Here is a 6,717-nt window from a genome sequence, read left to right as displayed (position 1 = left end):
TTGCTTGATGATGAATTTTCGTTGAAAAAAAATGACACATGGAATATTTAAGACAATGATTGGGATTAAATAAGACAAAAGAAGTGTAATTTTGGCCTTCAGAATTTCGAGAAATTTAAAATGTCGAATGAATTGTGAGTAAATGAATCTTTCCTTGTGGCTTCGATTGGCTTCAACTTGACATAACTTTTATATTATTTGGTAGCAAAAAAGCCAACATTAATCGTAATTCAAGTTAACATGGGATTAAAGATGAATTTACACATTTGGAGATGTTTTTTCCTTTAATTTTGATAACTTTAATCCTTCAATTGTATCGATAGGAACAATTTTAACGAAACTAAGAAACGTTGAACTGGAACTTGACTTTTGATTTTTTGGATGAAATCTTCCTTCTAAGGTTGTTGGGTAATGTTTTTTTTTTGATTTTCACATGAAAACAAATGGGTAATAAGTTCACAATTAATTTAATAACTTGATTTTTGTGATTAAGTAAGGATGTGTTTGGGACTTTTGATAAGTAAGTTATAAGTAAAATGCAATAATATTGAATAAGATCAGAAGGCAATGACTGTTACACAACATGTAACTCACCAGTTGAAAAAGAGCGGTAATCAAAAAATGCGGTCAATTCAAAAGTTATTAATTAACTGGTTGAAATAAAGCAAAATCAGCATCGATTTAAGCACTATTTTGTTACCATAGACTAAAATTACTCATTTTGAAAGCGCACAGCGTTTGTCCTTATTTTTTACGTTCGTTTCCTTGATATTTCTTAAATTAATTTGTATTTAAAGTGAACAAAAAAAGTGCATTCTTTCATTTTCCAAGTTAATATTTTTAATATTCTTGTAAAAAAGCTGTCATTTTTAATTTGAATTCATTCCAAGTATTTCTTAGAGACCCTTCATTTTGATGATTTAACTCAATTTCATGAAATTTTTTATCCATTCATTGAACTCTAGTTACCCAAGTCGAAGTGAAGACATAATTATAATTTTAATTCCTTAAATCACGATCTTTCTGCCAACCAGGACTTTGGCTTGGACCAACAATCAAATGTGACAACTTTTTTTCGTACTTCGAGCAGTATAGCATCGATATGGCCCATTCTTTGCTAATTTTACCTCCAAAATATAAGATACCTTCATTTAGATATTAAATATGAAGTATTGTAATAATGTAGTCAATGTCGAGTTGTTTCTTTATCGATGCATTGACACCATTGCCAGATGATTCTTACATGATGAACTATTTCGCATTTTACAAGAGTCAATTCCAAGTTGGACTTTCGATTTACTTTATGATCACAGATGGATACAACTATTCTGATCTAGCTCAAAATCGTCTTTGCGGTGAATCTACTTGTGATAAAGATTCAGTCCTCAAAATATTCTCAGTGCCTAACCAATGAACTCGAATGTGAAACCTGCCTCGATGACATGAGAATACGTCCAATGGGCAAAGAGTTTGACCAATATTTGCCTTTCTTTCTTAACCAAAATCCAGGTGAAGAGTGTCTTTCTGGTGGTAAAGCTTTGTTTTCTGGCTCAGTCAAGTTAGTTAAAGATAGCAAGGGAGATCTTAGGGCTGGTCCAACCTTCTTAATGGCCTATCGAAAGTCCCTTAAAACATCTAAAGATTTTTACTAATCTCTTCGTATTTCATGTCAAATCGCCAATAAATTCACTAAAAACTTCAAAAAAGTGGTTTGACTAAAGCAACTGTATCAACTTATGGCCTCATAGATCTTTCTGCGAGCAATATTAAACTATGTGGAGTGACACAGCACGAATATGCCTTGCTATTGGCGTAGTTTTGGGTAGTATTTTAGTTTTAGCCTTTTCAGAATCAATCAAGACCAATTGAGACCTTTAGTTTAGCTCCATTACACAAGGCTTTAAGTCATGTCAAGCTGTCCAGATGTTACGCAGACCCTAATGCTCGTGATAATTGGAACTTTACACCTCTCCATAAAGCAGCCATCAAGGGTAAAGTTTAAGTTTGTATAGTTTTAATTTAATCCCGTGCAGATCACAATATTATGAATGCTGATGTAAGTTTATTACTAAAAAGACACAAACAAAGCACAAACAACACAATTGTAACATTTTTGCAAAAATTGACACAAACACTGAAAGACAAATGGTTCTAAACGAATGAAATTTGCTTTCTCTCAAATTTCAACTCAATAAGTTGGTAGGGAAATGAAATCTGAATCCATTAGTGCAGTTTAAAGGTTTCCCTGATGAACAGTTTTCGAGAAAATCAAGTTCGAAGTTGAAACTTAAATCGCTTTTTGCGCAGCTATCGAAGCAGATTTTTTTATGAAACTCATTTTGCTAATTCAACTTTTTATCATCAACCAGAAAATGCACTTATTTTAAGAAATAAAACTTTTCTTTTTCCGTTATACGGATAAGTTCGATTTTCAATTAAACCGACCTTTTTCTGTGACCATAAAACTTAGAGACTTGAAACTTATTATGCGACCACAAAAATCGGTGATACACATCATGAAGCGTTTAGTTTTATGAAGTTATCAATAGTTCTCTTGATTTTTGATCACTGGTCTAAAAAGTTTGAGCACCGATATTTCGAGAATGCCATCACTTGCAGTCATCATTATTTCGCAAATATACTTCTTTACTGATTAATAACTTAATCCAAGTCAATAATTTTCAAATAGCGCTTTTGGTTCATGATATTTGGGTTTGAAGGGTACGAGAAACAACTTATTCAACAAGCAAAACACATCTCAACTCATTTCTTGGTAAATAAACCAATTTTCTGGTTAATCCTGCAAATGAAATATAAAAAATGCTGCTAAAGACTCGAATATTTGGTTAAAGATTTGAAATTTAGTGTGATTTTTAGGGACATAGAAACTGAGTCGATTGGTGCTATTAAATAATTTATCCGATGCACAGTTTTTGAGAACATCGAGGTCAAAGTTACAACTTCGATCGATTTTTTTTCAGCTATGGAAACAGATTTTTTAGCAAACTCATTTGCCTGATGTATCTTCTGATGACCAACCATAAAATGGGCTTATCTAGAGAAATTGCATTTTCTGTTTTGCAAAACAGATCAAGTTAGTTAAACTGTCGATTTTCAGTTAAACTGACCGCATTCTGTGACCGTATGAGTTAGAGAGCTGAAACCTGATAATTGTCCATAAAAATTGCTGGTGCACATCAATGACGAAAAACTTTTTTCTATTTATCAACATTTCACTTAATTTTGGCCATTCACCTAAGAACTTTGACCCTCAGTATTTCGATATCTGTATCATCTACAATAACCATTCTTTGACCAAACATTGAATTTCATTATTGGCTATAATGTATCAAAATTTTAAATCTTTCTAGATGGTGCAAAAAAAGTTACAACATTGTATTATTCATGATACCAGATTTGAGCTTTATTTATAAAGTTAAATTGTAACTCAAACACACAACTTATGTGTTAGAATGATATTCATCATTAAATGAATTAGGTAAATTTTATTCTATATTCAATCATATCATGTTGTAGCCCATAATGAAATCTAATGATTGGTGAAATAGTGATGAATGTAAGTGATGCCATTCTCGAAATATCTGTGCTCAAAGTATTAAGGCCAATGGCCAAAAATCAAGAGAACTATTGCTAACTTGAAAAAACTGTATGCTTCACAGTGCGTATCACCAATTTTTATGGTCACATATTAAGTTTCAAGTTTCTAACTTTTATGGTCACAGAAAATGGTCGGTTTAATTGAAAATCGAACTTATCCGTTTAACGGAAAAAGAAAAGTCTTAATTCTTAAAATAAGTGCATTTTCTGGTTGATAATAAAAAGTTGAATTAGCAAAATGAGTTTCATAAAAAAATCTGCTTCGATAGCTGTGCAAAAAGTGATTTGAGTTTCAACTTCGAACTGGATTTTCTCGTAAACTGTTCATCAGGGAAACCTTTAAATTGCACTAATGGATTCAGATTTAATTTCCCTACTAACTTACAGAAATTAAATTTGAAAGAAAGCAATTTTTACCGGTTTTTGCCCATTTGTCTTGGAGTGTTTGTGTCAATTTTTGCAAAAATGTTACAATTGTGTTGTTTGTGTCTTTTTAGTAACAAACTCACACCAGCATTCATAATACATGTATTATGATTAGCACTGGCATATTAACAGTGTCATCAAAAGATACATCAGGCAAATGAGTTTGCTAAAAAAATCTGTTTCCATAGCTGAAAAAAGGCGATCGAAGTTGTGATTTTGACCTCGATTTTCCCGAAAGCTGTGCATCGGATAAATTATTTAATAGCACCTATCGACGCAGTTTCTATGTCCCTAAAAATCATAATAAGTTTTAAATCTTTAACCAAATATTCGAGTCTTTAGCAGCATTTTTTATATTTCATTTGCAACATTAACCAGAAAATTGGTTTATTTACCAAGAAATGAGTTGAGATGTGTTTTGCTTGTTGAATAAGTTGTTTCTCTTACCCTTCAAACCCAAATATCATGAACCAAAAGCGCTATTTGAAAATTATTGAATTGCATTGAGTCATTAATCAGTAAAGAAGTATATTGGCGAAAGAATGATAACTGTAGTTGATGCCCGTCTCGAAATATCGGTGCTCAAAGTTTTGCGGCCAAAGGCCAAAACCAAGAGAACAATTGTTAACTTGAAAAAATTAAACAATTCATGGTGTGTACCATTGGTTTTTATTGACGCATGATGAGTTTCAAGTCTCTAGCTTTTATGGTCACAGAAAATGGTCGGTTTGAGTGAAAATCGAACTTACCCGTTTAACGGAAAAAGAAAAGTTTTACCTCTTAAAATAAGTTCGTTTTCATGTTGATTATCAAAATTTACATTAGCGAAATGAGTTTTATTAAAAAATCTGATTCCATAATTGTGCAAAAAGCGATTTAAGTTTCAACTTCGAACTCGATTTTCTCGACAACGGTTCATCAGAGAAGTCTTTGAATTACACAAGTGCTTTTAGATTTAATTTCCTTACTAACCAACAGAGTCTGAATCAGAAAGAAATCAATTTTTACCCGTTTTTGCCCATTTAACTTGCAGTGTTTGTTTGAATTTGTGCATAAATGTTACAATTGTGTTGTTTGTGTCTTTTTAGTAACAATCATGGTGTACAAACTCCTGAAGAAGAGTTGCTTGAAGCAGCACGAAATGGAAATGAAGAAAAATTAATGGCATTATTAACACCCTTAAATGTGAATTGTCATGCTAGTGATGGTAGACGGTCAACACCGTTACACCTTGCTGCTGGTTACAATCGAATGAGAATAGTGAACATACTTTTACAGTATGGTGCAGATGTCCATGCCAAGGATAAAGGTGGTTTAGTGCCACTTCACAATGCTTGTTCATATGGGCATTTTGAGGTTGCCGAGTTACTCATTAAACATGGAGCCAATGTGAATGCCACTGATTTATGGCAGTTTACTCCATTACATGAAGCAGCCTCCAAAATGCGGGTTGAAGTTTGCTCTCTTCTACTTGCCCATGGAGCTGATCCTTACCTTAACAACTGTCATGATAAAACGGCCATTGATATAGCACCGAATAAAGAACTTCAAATAAGAATCATAAATGAATACAAGGGACACTGTTTATTTGACGCCATTCGCTCAGGTGAAATAAGTCGAGTGAAAAAATAATATCTGGTATTACATTGACTGACTGTGTTAAATTAGTTTTAGCATTTGCAAAATCAAAAATTTTCCAAATATTTTATTTCCGAATGTACCTTGGAATCATATTATTGGGAACATTGCATAGTTTAATATTCCTTCCAGTATTATTAAGTATAATTGGACCGCCACTGAATGAACAGAGGCTTACTTTAATGGCAAACAAATCAAAATCATCGTCATCATTCCAGGTTGCATCTGAACTTTCCTCTTCCAAATATCGGGAAAATGACTCAAAGAAGGAACAAAATGAGAAATGCTGAATTATTTAAAGATTTTTATTCAATCAAACAAAGCGACACAATCAAAGATGATTCGCGTATTACAAAAATTGTATTAAAATGAAACATACAACAAACAATTTAGATCCTTTGATGGCGCAGCGTTTGCTGTTGATTTAAAGCAATGATTATAAATATATTAATTAGATGACTGGATGCAATAAATTAAATGAGCAGTTAGATAGATTAACGAAGAAACTGCTTTTAAAGCTAAAGCCATCATTTTTAACTCGCCTTTGTATTCCCAAGCAACCAATTGTACCGCATTTGTATGTAGCTGTAACTTAGGGACTCAACTGTAGCGTCTACAGGATATGCAAAACCAATGGTGACATCAGACCCACCATATCTGACTACCTTAAACTCAATCTGAATCTCGCCCTGCCTCAAATTACGCTTAAACGTCCAAAAATCTGTTATAAACTCCTAGAAATGTATATGTTTTGTAAACGATTGGAGGTATAAAATACAATGAAACATGACTGATCTCAACTGATTTATCGTCATCTAAAAGGTATTCTGCTACTTCAATGTTAATTGTCCGCTAATATAATACCCGCTGCAAGGTAAAGTGGTCTTGAATTAAGTCTCTGGGAATAACGACAGTTAATATTTTCTGGAGTGATATGAAGGATTTTTAACCTCCTAAAGGATACTTTCATAGCAACATAAATATACATCCGATAATTGATATTGACCACTCATTAGAGAGAGCTTTTCATAGCAA

General features: G+C 32.7%; 1 pseudogene; it reads left to right on the top strand.

Annotated features, from left to right (window-relative positions):
- Positions 1-1,442: 1,442 nt before the first annotated feature.
- Positions 1,443-5,691, top strand: LOC107360165 (poly [ADP-ribose] polymerase tankyrase-2 pseudogene; annotated as a pseudogene).
- Positions 5,692-6,717: the final 1,026 nt, after the last annotated feature.

Source organism: Tetranychus urticae, chromosome 2 (assembly GCF_039701765.1).
Source record: "Tetranychus urticae isolate SD_2017Ah chromosome 2, NJAU_TeUrti_SD_1.0, whole genome shotgun sequence".
Taxonomy (NCBI): Eukaryota; Metazoa; Arthropoda; class Arachnida; order Trombidiformes; family Tetranychidae; genus Tetranychus; species Tetranychus urticae.
The sequence above is the reverse complement of the archived record's forward strand: the minus strand, read 5'-3'. Positions and strand labels throughout refer to the sequence as shown.